Below are 13530 nucleotides of genomic sequence, written 5' to 3' on the forward strand. Positions count from 1 at the left end.
TGTCCTTACTTCTTGCTTGCCTTGTTCTGCTACTCCATCAGCCAGAAAGATCAGAGAGCAAACAAAAAGGTGCAGAAAAGAAGCGTAATAATAATATACAAAAATTCACTCAATTATAAGCTGCCTTCCTAACACACTGAAGAATGACTCCTTAAGAGATGTGTCATTGTCATTTAAACATTTCCCTATTTATATCTAGAAACATTTTTTTACTTAAAGTCTATGCAGTGTCATACTAGTAGATCCACCCCAAGTTTGTTATGGTTGCTACTTGCAGGGTATATCTTTTCCCATCCTGGTAACATAAAATCCGTTTGATTCAGTTTTGGCTAAGGAGTTAAAGAAAAAGTTTAAAAGAGAGAAGCATGGAGCTGAGGAAAAAATAATGCTCTTAGAGATTTAGAACAGACTAAGTTGCAAAAGATTCTGGAGATTACAGGTAAAAGGATTACTTTGTAAACCCATTAGGAATAAAAAAGGAAGGATTAAAAAAATTTTTTTTAAGTTTATTCATTTTTGAGAGAGAGAAAGAGACAGAGCATGAGCAAGGGAGGGGCAGAGAAAAGGAGACACAGAATCCAAAGCAGACTCTAGGCCCGGAGCTGTCAGCACAGACCCCGATGCAGTGCTCCAACCCACGAACCATGAGATCATGACCTGAGCCAAAGTTGAATGCCTAATTGATTGAACCACCCAGGTGCCCCAAGGAAGGATTTTTTATTCAGTAGCGTAGGAAGTGGTCCCTCAGTCAGGCATAAGCACAATTTCCTAGATTACTTAAGAGGTGCCAAAAATATTTATCATGACATGACCAAAGAAGGGGTCATCCTGATGTGTGGAGTGTTAAATGAACACAGAAGAGGGAACAATATGGGAATGATACACTTTTCAAGTAGTTTCAGGAACAGAAGTCATTGCCTTGCATATTAATAACTGGCTTACATCTCTGACAGCTGTAGTGGCATAAAGTACATTCATTAAGAGGAGTTTGTGTCCTACACATCTTACTTTCAACAGCCAGTATGGTCAATGCTTACCACAGCTGAGGATGTGACTAAAATTGAGATTATAGAAAAAGAACGGAAGAGGACAGAAAAGTATAATAGAGAAGGCATATTAAATATAAAATTATATACTTGTATAAACATTTCTGAGGGGAAAAAGTACGAGCTTTTTAAGCATTTTATACAGGTGACCCATAAATATGACTCATTATATGGCAAAAAAAATATTTCTGGGCTTAAGTTTCTTTACCAGTACAATGAAAAGGCTAGACTGGATGGTCTTTATATCTCTTCACCTCTAAGGTATTGTGTCTCCACGATTCATTTTCAACATCTCACTTCAATTATTCTGAAATCTAATCATGTTTAGTGAAGCTTTTCTTCCATGAAAGGCAAATTTCTGTATTCATGCTTAATCTTAAAAGTTGTGTGAATAAATGAGCAATCTGAAAAAGTTCTGGAGACCTACGTACTATATGGTGTTGGGATTATAGTCAGCAATACTGTATTATATACTTCAAAGTTGCTAAGAGATTAGATCTCAAATGTTCTCAATACAAATGAAATAATAATTATGTGATATGACAGAAGTATTAGCTAATGCTATGGTGGTGATCATATTGCAATATATAAATGTATCAAATCAACACTATGTACACCTTAAGCTTACACAGTGCTATATGTCAACTATATTTCAATAAACAATTCCATTAATAATAGCATCAAATAAGAATAGCATCAAATAGAATAAGTACTTAGGAATAAATTTACCAAGAAGGCCAAAAACTTGTACACTGAACATTACAAAACATTGCCGAAAGTAATTAAAGAAGACACTAATAAATGAAAAGGCATTCTGTGTTCATGAACTGGAAGACTGATTATGTTAAGATATAGATACTACGCACAGTGATCGACTCATTTAATGCAATCCCTGTCAAAATCCCAATGACATTTTTCTTGCAAAAATAGGAAGACTCACTCAAATTCATATGGAATCTCCAGGGACTCTGAATAGGCAAAACAATTTTGAAAAAAAAAGTTGATATCTCATATTTGTGATTTCAAAACTTATTGAAAAATTACAGTAATCAAACACTGTGGCATGAACACAGACATCTAGACCAACAGAATAGAATAGAGAGCCCAGAAATAAACCCTTGCATATATGGTCAAATAATTTTTGACAAGGGCACCAAGACCGTTTAGGGGGGAAAGAATGGTCTATTGAACAAATGGTGTTGGGGAACTGGATATGCACATGCAAAAGAATGAAGTTGGACCCTTACCTTATACCACATACACCCAACACCAGTTATTAGGGAAATGCAAATCAAAACCACAAGATAACACCTTGTAGAGCAACTATAAAACAAACAAACAAAACAAAACAAAAACAATGCCCCTAACAAGTGGAAGATGTGGAGAAATTGGAACCCTTGTGCATTATTGGTGGGAATGTAAAATGGTCTAGCCACTGCGGAAAACAGTATAATCCTTCCTCAGAAATGTACATATAGAATTACCACACAGTCTAGCAATTCCACTTCTGAATATATACCCAAAAGAATGAAAAGCAGGGTCTCAAAGAGGTATTTGTACACCCATGTACATGGCAACACTATTCAAAATAGCCAAAAGGTGAAAGCAATCCAAGTGTCCACTAATGGTTGAATAGACAAAATGTAGTGTATATACACCATAGAGCAGTATTCAGTCTTAAAAAGGAAGGAAATTCTGACACATGTTATAACATAGATGAACCTTGATTTATAGTGAAATAAATCAGTAACAAAAAGATAAATACCAACCACTAAGGATTCGACTAATAGGTTATGAACCCGCTGTATGAACTCACCCTTCAAATGGGGGAAGATTTTGAACAAATCAGCATAAGAGTAAAAAGGAGAAGAGTAGTTGCCAGGCACTAGCTGGAGGGAAGAAAGGGGGAAAGTTTAATAGACATTGAGTTTCAGTTTTGCATTATAAAAAAGAGTTCTTGAGATCGGTTGCACAATAACGTGAAAGAATTTAATGCTATTGAACTGTGTTCTTAAAAATGGTTCGGGTATTAAATTTTATGTTCTGTGTATTTTACCACAATTAAAAACATTTTAAAGCCATTGTTTGAAAAAGAAAGTTGTGTGAACATTTTTTCTACCTTTTCCCATTAGTTTCACACATTTCTGTCAATTCCAAACAATTCAAAATGAGTGAGATAGTTTCTCTCTACTGATACGTTTGTGCAAATGACAATCTGCTTACTGTTCTTCTGCCCTTTTTCTAATTTATGCCTTGAACAGTATGTGCTAGTTGAGCTGAGGGTAAAATTTGCTGATCTGTTCCATATTCTTGTTGGAAGCATGAGTTCATATCGTAGGGAGAGGCACAAACACTGGGATATATGTTTGCTCATTTATTCTGGTGAGCATGGCGAAAACACAGGTAGCTCTTCTAAAAGTATAGAACTGAGACTGGACAATCAGGTTCTGCGGGGGTTCAAAGAGCTTCAAGAACAAGGCATTCTCTTATGCCTTAGATTGACAGTTGAAACAGGTGACTAAGACTCCCTGGAGAAGCTGTGATTCCAGCTGAAACTCCTCCAGGTCGCTTGGGATTCTCTCTCTCTCCCTTGCTCTGCCTCTCTCCTGCTTTTGCTCTTTCTCCAAATAAGTAAATAAAATAAATAAATAAATAATAAATAAATAAATAAATAAATAAATAAATAAATAAATAACTTAAAAAACAGGCTAAAAAAAAAAGTAGATGGCTTGGGGCAAGGTTGCAGGACTGCTGATGGGGCTTTCCCCTCTATAAACACCTGCCTGTGCACGATTAAGGGCTCCAGGAGTCAATGGAAAGACCCAAAGAAATAATTTTTAACATTAAATCTCTAGTAATGCTTACTGTCTCCACTTATCAGTTAATAGATTTTTTTTTCATGGCCAACTGTAAAAAACTTTCCCTCTGAGGTTTTCAAAGGAAAGAGCTGCTAACAAGTAGTCCCTGTAGGGGACATGTTTTCTAGTAGGGTCTTCCTTCTTCTCATCTACCTCCCAGAGCCACCTTAGCATCTTTAAATGAGTAATTAGCACTCTCCCTGCTGACTTGGAATAATGAAAATCTCAAGTAAAGAAGGTCAAAATTTCAGAAGAGATCACATTAGCTTCTAATCTTTTTTTGAAAAGCTTTATTCTTTCATTTACACTAGCCTATGAAGGAATTAATCACTCTTATTTTCAGTGTACACACATCAGTATATAACAGGACTAAAAAAAATATTAAATTCACAATTAATTTTCTTTGAATGGTGGCATTTGTTGCAAGATTAGGCATACTCCAATTTTCATACCTTAACGTAAATATTTGTGTAAGCAATAGTTAAATAAAATGTACCTATTCTCTTATTATGCAAAATCTGTGTCCCATTTTTATGAAAAAGTATTTTTGCATACATTTAAGAACATTACATTTATTTTATGTATTACATATAAATTCAGAAAAATATAAGATTGTCTTTTATTATGAAAACAAAGATGATACAAAAACTACTTATTTGAAATGTATTAACATGTTACCATACTTTCATCAACCAGATATAAAAGTACTGAGCAACTCATATACTTCTTCACTTAAATTTTTTTTCTAAATATTGATTGTATATAGAAATGTATGCTGGGAAAAAAACTGAATTGATCTTTTGATGGTCAGCCAGGATTCCTCCCAGTATCTTTCACTGATATATCACAGCATATGTTTGTATTTCTTTCATTTTTCTAACATTAAATTGATGATTACTATTTACTTATTTCTTGTACTTAATATACATGTAACATCTTTATAAAACATATACCAAAGTATACGTTAGGATTTTAGACATGTAATGATAGTTTTTTTTATTGAGTCTTTTCTTGTACCAGTATAAATGCTAATTTTGTTTTAGTAAAATCTTAAAACATGTAGTAGTAGAACAACCAGTGAGGCACATATTACTTTCTTCATCTACAGATGTGGAAACCTATACACTGAATGGTGAAGTAACTTAACCAAGATTATAATATGATAGAACTCAGCTTTCTCAGGTCCAGAAACTGTGCTTTCCTTCTCTGTGCTTTCTTCTATAAGTAAGAGCCAGCAAGGTTAAGGATGTAGACAATAGTCTTCTAGGTAAAACAAAAAGCAAACTAGAAATTCTCATTGTGGGAAAATCATTATTCCTTAAGTCAATTTAGTATGTAATGTGAAAAGAAACTGTAAATTTAACCCAGGTTCCAAACACAGACATTGTAAAGTACTTTAAGGTGATTTGATTTTAGCTTTACAGCAACGGAGGTTGGAGGGAGGAGATATTTTCTGCCCTTTGCAGGAGGAAGAGAAATTTGACATTAATTACATTTAATTAAAAAACAAAAAGACTACAAAGAAGGGGCATGTTTGGTAAAATATAATTTAAGTATCTAGGTGTGAAAGGGTGCTGGCTTTGACTCTGGGAATTGCAGTGGAAAGGGAGGAAGTAAATATATGTAAAATCTTGATAAGGTGGACTTTAGGGACCTGGCAAGTTGGATTTAAGGATGGAGGGGGAGCAGAAAAAGGTGATCCAACTTTACTACTTAGTGAGGGGTAGTGCAGGGATGCAGGAGGAGAAACAAGTTGGAATAGTTAGGGAAATAGTCTACTGAATAGTTTCATTTTATGTTGAATGAGTATCTAGCTTATATTTACTGAAGAGTTTAAGTATGTACTTTGGTGCATGAGTCTCTCTCTCTCTCTCTTCCCCTCTCGCCATACACACATACTACAGGTTAAGTATTGCTGTTTTATGTCCAGTATTTCTATGGTAAAAGTCTAAAGCAGACATTAATAACTCATTCTCTCATTCATTCAGATCTGAGTTCTAATCACAGGTAAGTTACTTTGGCAAATTCCTCAAATTCTAATCTGTATGTTAAGTTCCTGATGATGTTATAATGTTAAAGTGAGAATTGAAATAGATGCTCTGTGTAAGGCGTTTTATATAAGATTTGGTATGATTTATAAACTGAATGATAGTAGTATTAGTATGATTATTTTATAGAAAAAAAATTAAGGCTTGGCAAGTTACCAGATTCATGCAAAAGTTAGTTGAAAAGCAAACACTTAAATCCATTTCTGTCTGAAATCAGTGCATGGATTCTATTGTTCTGCTTGACAAATGCTAGTTTAAGATCAAATATGATACAAACCCTTGGAGCTAATGTGATTGTTCAAAAATTCACTATAAAGTAAAAACTGAATGAATGAGGGTCCAGGGCAGAAACCTGAAGATAACCAAAATTGGGGCAATGAGAAGAAGAAAATAAAATACACAGCAAATAAATGTGCATCCAGCTACGTATAAGGAAATCTAGAATCGTCACAGATTCTGAAACACAAAGTGTTTCATGAGGAAGGGAGGAGTCTTCAGTGTCAAAGGTGACTGAGATGACAAGAAAGATAAGGTATGAGAAATGTCCATTGGGCTTAAGAAAGGGCACTGATAATTTGGGGGAAAATACTGAAAGATATCAGAAATGGGTACAAAATGCTTTCTGAATAATAATGTAGTACTTAAAAGCAACAATCTCTATTATTTCAGAGACCAGGGTTTTTGTCAAGTAGACAATCTTTAATTATAATGGAGAAAGAGCACTTGAGAAATGATTGTGCTCATGTCCAAGAGCAAGTGCAACAACAATTTTATTCACAAAAGCATTAAAATGCTAATGATTCATCCTTATTATAAAGCTTCTAATGAAAAACTGAAAATGAAATAACAAGACTTCATTCCAATTATAATGACTGAAGCCAGAATGAGACAGTGATATCACATTTCCAATTCAAGTTTCTACAAATTAATATTACACTTTTGCAGCCTTCTGCAGGAGTTGAGTGGCTTAACTTAATAGAATTCATTGTAATGTGTTGTACATATTCAGAACTTCAGCTAACCATTTCACTACATTTAAACACTATTGTCAAAATACAGAACATTTTTAGAAAGTCCATTTTTTAAATTAATTTTCCAAGACTTACATATGGTTAGAGATTGGCGTTCTTGGAGACAATCCTAATTTATTAACCGAATTTTCACAACTTTGTTAGTCTTCGTATGTTTCTCTTTGTTTCCTCCTCAAAATTTATTTGCTCCTTACTCAAGGCTGTCACTCTAGCAGGGTATTATTGATTCTTTCCACTAGACATTTAAATTCTAGATGAAATATTGTTCCTGTGTTATAGTCTTCTAGCTGACTCTGTTTCAGATATTTCTGTGCAGCAGAGTCTGGGACTCTTCTTGTGAAGATAAGTCAGTACAAAGTTTTTTAAAAACTACTTGGCTGACTTACTTCTGAGCAACTATGATTAGACCAATGAAGACTAGTATGATGTAGATGTTAAATATTAAGTCAGATTACCATTAGAAAAATAAATGTTACCTTTGGAACAGTTTTAGATTTGCAGAGATACTGAAAAGATAGTACAGAGAATTTCCTTCTGCCCCTTGCCCAGTTACTCCTATTACTGTCTTACATTAACATGGTACATTTGTTATACTTAGACAATGTTGATACATTATTATTAACAAAACTACATACTTCATTCAGATGTATTTGGTTTTAACCTGTTGTTCATTTTCTGTTTGAGGATGTCTTCCAGGAAACCATTACATTACATTGATCATCATGTTTCCTTAACTTCTTGACTGTGACAGTTTCTGACTTTTCTTGTCATGGATACACTTGGAAACTTTTAAGAATAGTGGTCAGGTTTCTTACAGAATGTCCTAACATTTTTCTCATAATTATACTAGGGTTACAGGTTTTGGGGAGGAAGACCACAGAGATGAAGTGCCATTTCCATCACATATCACAGGTATATGCCAACATGACATCACTGTTGATGCTGACCATAAGATAATGTTACCATATTTCTCCATTGTAAATTTACTCTTTTCTACCCCTTTTCTATGCTGTGCTCTCTGGAAGGAAATTACTATGAGCAGTCCAAACTTAAGTAGCAAGAATTTATGTCTGACCTCCTTGAGTACTGAATATTTACATCAGTTATTTGGAATTCTTCTACAGTAGAAATCTGTTTTGTCTTTTACATGTATTTATTGACTCATTATTATATCAGTATAGACTCATATGTATTTATTTAATATTTTGGGTTATAATCCAATACTACTTATTACATGATTCAAGTTGTTCTAGCTTTGGCCACTGGAGCTCTTTGAGTTGGTCCCTTGGTCCCATTGGCATATATCACTATGATTTTTTAAAAATATTTTCCCACATTCTGGCTTATGCTTGTATTTTCTATCCTGGTCAGCCATTTCTCCAGAAACCATTGGCTCCTTTTGTTGGAAAATGCTCTTGGAAACCATCTGGCTGCCAGGTGTTTTCATTGCTCTGGGCTTTTGTTGCTCCTATGCCTTTTCAGTTGACAGAAGTTAATACATGTGGGTATACTAACTTATTTATAGACACATTTCTGTACATACTTCTAGATGTTACCATTTGTATCTATAATAATCTAAAACATGATTTTATACAGATATCCATTTGGTTAACCAAATGATAATCCATTATTATATGGATCATTCTAGCTTTCCACCTTTGTCTATTGATACCTATTCCAACAGTGAGAAGCCTGTTTGCAACCATTCATTATCCATTTACTTAATTTTTAATTCAAATAAATAGATAGAGAATTATCATAATTAATAGCCCATAGTCCCATGGAAAGCTATTTCATCAACTAGAGTACAGTGCTTCTGTAGGGTTTCTTTTTACTTTTGTCTTGCATACTTCACTAATTTCCAGATTCAATTAGGTCAGCACTTCTTTCTCCCATTCCCTTGCTGAGGTTTTGTTTTGCATGTGCATTTGTAATACAGTTTTCTTTCCTCACATTCTGCATTCTATCTTGGGATCCCTTGACCTCCTAAATTTTTTTAAAATAATTTTTCATGCATTAAGAGTCACTCTACATTCAGTAAAGTTCTATGGGCTTTGACAAATGCCTTGTTATGTATCCACTATTGTAATATCATGGGACTAGTGTCCCCATGCTAAAATGTTTCTGTGTTTCATTTATTTAAACTTTCCCTTGCCCCTAAGTCTCTGTCAAACTCTGATATTTTCTATATTTCTTTTGTCTTTTGCAAAATGTCATACAATTGGAATTGCACAATAAGTATAACACAGACTTGCTTCTTGCACTTAGTTATATGTATTCATTTCACCTGTGTATTTTTGCACCCTGTTGGCCTATTTTCCTGTTGTATGGATGTGCACAGTTTATCTATTCCTCTATCAAAGAACATCTTGTTATTTTTCCAGTTTAGGGTGATTGTAAATAAAACTACTTTAAACACTGATATGCATATTTATGTGAGGACATATGCTTTCAAATCAGTGGATAAAGCTGACATTTTTTCCTCAGAGATGTTTTAAAATAATGGAAACTTCAAAAGAAACCAACTAATAATATACTTGTGCTTGAAAACAGCTCTTGGTATAGGTTTTTTAGCCAAGCCTCATAGACTGGTTATGGGTGCCCTTAATGTACCTCAGACAAGGGCATTTGAGATCCAAGGAACAAATAGAAAAACACAGGAGCAAGCCAGGGAAAAGCCACCTGGTAATTCTTTAAGCAATTTTGTATGAAACCACTGGATCTGACACTTCTCTCTCTCTCCATTGTTAAATAAAACAAAGCAAAACAAACATAAAAGCAAAGAGGAAAAAAAAAAGTCTAGAGATTTTGAATGGTAGCCAAAATTTGTGAATTACTTTCTAAAATAGCACATGATCTTAATGGAAGGCAGGTAGATATCCAGAAAAAGGACATTTTATGATGTAAAATATACTACACTACTTCCAGAGGAAACCTATCCTTTCATGAAAATTTTGTCCTTAGCAATGTTTCAATTTTCCGAATAAAGCCTTTAGAAATGTTTGCCTTCAAAGCACATCCAGATAACTACCACTAAAGTGAGGTGCCCTCTGGGAAAAGATCTACACAAAGACAGAAAATAAACCATAGCTGGCTATACTTAACAAGAAATCTCTTTCATGTAGAAGTTTAGAACAATTGCATCTATGGGGAAAAAAGAGACTTTATATGTCTGCAGTGTAAGCTCAGACTGTTGGCTTTCTTTTTGTAATGCAAGTGCCTTGTTTAAGCTTTGATAGTGGAGGCACCCACTTCAAAGACTTACCCATTTCAAAGAGGCCTCCACTTCAACAAAGACTATCTAAAATATTTTGTCAACCACACTACTAGATAAAGATTCAGGCCACTTTCTCCCATGAGCCTCCTTTGTTGTAGAGATTTTGGTTGATTTCTATAATTGATCATTTGGTCCACTCAGTTTTTCTCTTCCCGTCTCATTTTTTATTTATATATGTATTTATTTAATATTTTTAAATTTTTATTTCTGCTTTTATGTTTTAAAATCACCAATAGTGTATATTATATTATCTATTAGCACTCACTCCCCATTCCTTCCCACCTCTTACTCAGTCCTCGGTAATCTAGCCTACTTTATAGTTTTGCCCATTCTACACATTTCCTATCAATGGAATGGTAGAAAATGTGTTATTTTTTATTGTTTCTTCCATTTGAGCTAGTACTTTCAAGGTTCATCTATATATGTGGGCATTTACCATACCTAAATACTATTTCATTGTATGATATACCATATCTTATTTTTCCTTTCATCAGTTGTTAGAAATTTGGGTTGTTTCCATTTTGGGGCTCTTATAAATAAAGCTGCTATAATCTTTATGTGAGCACATTTTTAATTTCCCTTGATTATATAACTAGGAAGTGAACTGCTGTGTCTTACAGAAACTCTGCTTAATGAGTTTGCCATTCTGTTTTCCAGAATCACTGTTATCATTTTATATTCCTACAAGCAGTACATATGGGTTCTAATTTCTCTACTTTCTCACCAACACTTATCACTATCTTTTTGATGATAGCCACCCAATAATCAAATGCCTGTAATTCTAGGCATTTAGATTATAGATTAGATATCATAGATTACAGGCACCTGGGTGGCACAGTCTGTTGAGCATCAGGTCAGGTCATGATCCCACAGTTCGTGGGTTTCAGCCCTGCATCAGTCTCTGTGCTGACAGCTCAGAGCCTGGAGCCTGCTTCAGAACTGTCTATCTCTCTCTCTCTGCCCCTTCCCTGCTCGTGCTCTATCTCTCTCTGTCTCTCAAAATATAAATAAACATTAAAATTTTTTTAACTCTTTCAAAAATAAAAAAATAAAGATATAATAGATTATAGATTAGATATAATATAGATTAGATTATAGATTAGATATAATTAAAGGCATCTTATAATTGGGTGCTGAACAGTACTTGAGTGAGGTTTTTGGTTTGTATTTCCTTAATGACTAATGATATTGTACATTTGATTTTGGCCAATTGTGTATCTTTTTGGAGAAATATTTCCTTAGATCCTTTGCTTGTTTTTTAAAAATTAGTTTGTCTTTTGAATACTGAATTATAAGAATTCTTTATACATTCATGATACAAATCCTTCAACGTTATATAATTTGCAAGTATTTTCTTCCATTCTATGTGTTAGCGTTTCACTTTCTTGACTGTATTATTGTACGAAACTTAATTTTGATGATGCCTAAGGAATCATTGCTTAATCCAAGATCAGGAAGATTTTCTCCCCTATTCACTTCTAAGGCTTACATAATTTTAGCATACATTTTAGCTTCATAAGTTGTTTCTTGTTTATTTTTGTGTATAGTGCAAGATAGGGGTACAACTTAATTCTCTTGCATAAAGAATCCACTTATACCAGATTCATTTGTTAAAAAGACTATTTCCCCATTGACTTGTATGAATCACTTGTCAAATAGAAATTGGAAATAAATATGAGTTTATTTTGGACTCTTAATTAATCTACATACCTATCTTTATGTCAGTACTATATAGTCTTGATTACTGTATCTTAAAAGTAAATCTTAATGTTTTAAAAAAATTATAGTAAATTTCAAAATTAGGAAAGTTCTATTTTTTTCCTCTTTCAAGATAGTTTTGGCTAATTAGAGTCTTGTATCTTTCCATATAAATTTTAAGATTTGATTAATTTCTACAAAAAAAGCTAGCTATGATTTTGATAGTAGTTTAACTTTTGAAGTATCTTTGCAGAATTCTAACTCATTTCTAAAGTAACTTTACAGAAACAAAACCTTTATTAATAACCATGTCATTAAAATTAAATATGCTTATATTATGCAGGAAGTCATGGTTATAAAGCATTAGTTCCAAAGGGTGCCTAGGTTGCTCAGTCTGTTAATCATCTGATTTCAGCTCAAGTCATGATCTCATGCTTAATGGGTTCAAGCTCCACATTAGGCTCTGTGCTGACACCTTAGAGCCTGGAGCCTGCTTTGGATTCTGTGTCTCCCTTGTGCTCTGTCTCTTACTCTCTCAAAAATAAATAAAACTTTTTAAAAATTAAAAAAAAAACACATTAGTTCCAAAATCCCCAAAACATTAGTTCCATTTAAAACATATCAACAAATCTAGTAGCCAGGAACTAAAATTTAGTATTTTCAAAAAAAAAAATATGACTATTTTCAGGTCTCTAGGCAGGACAAGTCCTAAGTTGCTTAAATGTAAATGAATATGGATGTTAACCAATCTTTAGAGCAGTAAGAATAGAGCTTCCACCCATTTTTAAATAAGAAAATGTCATAAAGCTCCACATCATTGTTACAGAAGGCTGGTATTCTACTCATGAAATCAGTTATTTTCTATCTTTTGTGAGAGATCTGAGAATAGAAATAATCCACAAAACTGAGGTGAGTTTACTCGTAAAATATAGGAGCCCCCAAGTCTGTGGATATGTAATAATATAATATAATATAATATAACATATGCATATTAATATAATATGCATATTAATATAATATGATATAAAATATTCAATATAAAGTATAAAATTTATAGTATAAAATATAAATATATATCGTATATATAACTTTACACACACACACACATACATACAATTTTATTTTGGAGAGAGAGTGAACGGGGGAGAGGGTCAGAGGGAAAGAGAGAGAAAATCTTAAACAGGTTCCATCAGCACAGAGCCCAATGCAGGACTCCATCCCACGACTCTGGGGTCACGACCTGAGATGAAATCAAGGGTGAGACGTTCAACCAGCTGAACCCCCCAGGTGTCCCTGTAGCTATTTAAAACATATTTGAATCAGTGTGCTTCTCCCATTTGTTTCTTATGATATTCCTTGTGGAATCTATGTTTTCAGCTGTGGTGGGAGCCATGATTCTCCTGTTATGTTCCCTGGTTAGGACCAGCAGCATTAGAACCAAATGTGAAACAGAAATGCAGCCTACACATACTAAATTAGAATCTCTGGTGGGGTGGATCCTTCAATCTGTGTATTAACAAGTCTTCCAAATGACTCTGATGGAGGCTTAAGTTTGGTAACTTCTGATAAATG

The sequence above is a fragment of the Puma concolor genome, chromosome E4 (genome assembly GCF_028749965.1).
Source record: "Puma concolor isolate L17-30 chromosome E4, mPumCon1.1.hap2, whole genome shotgun sequence".
Classification (NCBI taxonomy): domain Eukaryota; kingdom Metazoa; phylum Chordata; class Mammalia; order Carnivora; family Felidae; genus Puma; species Puma concolor.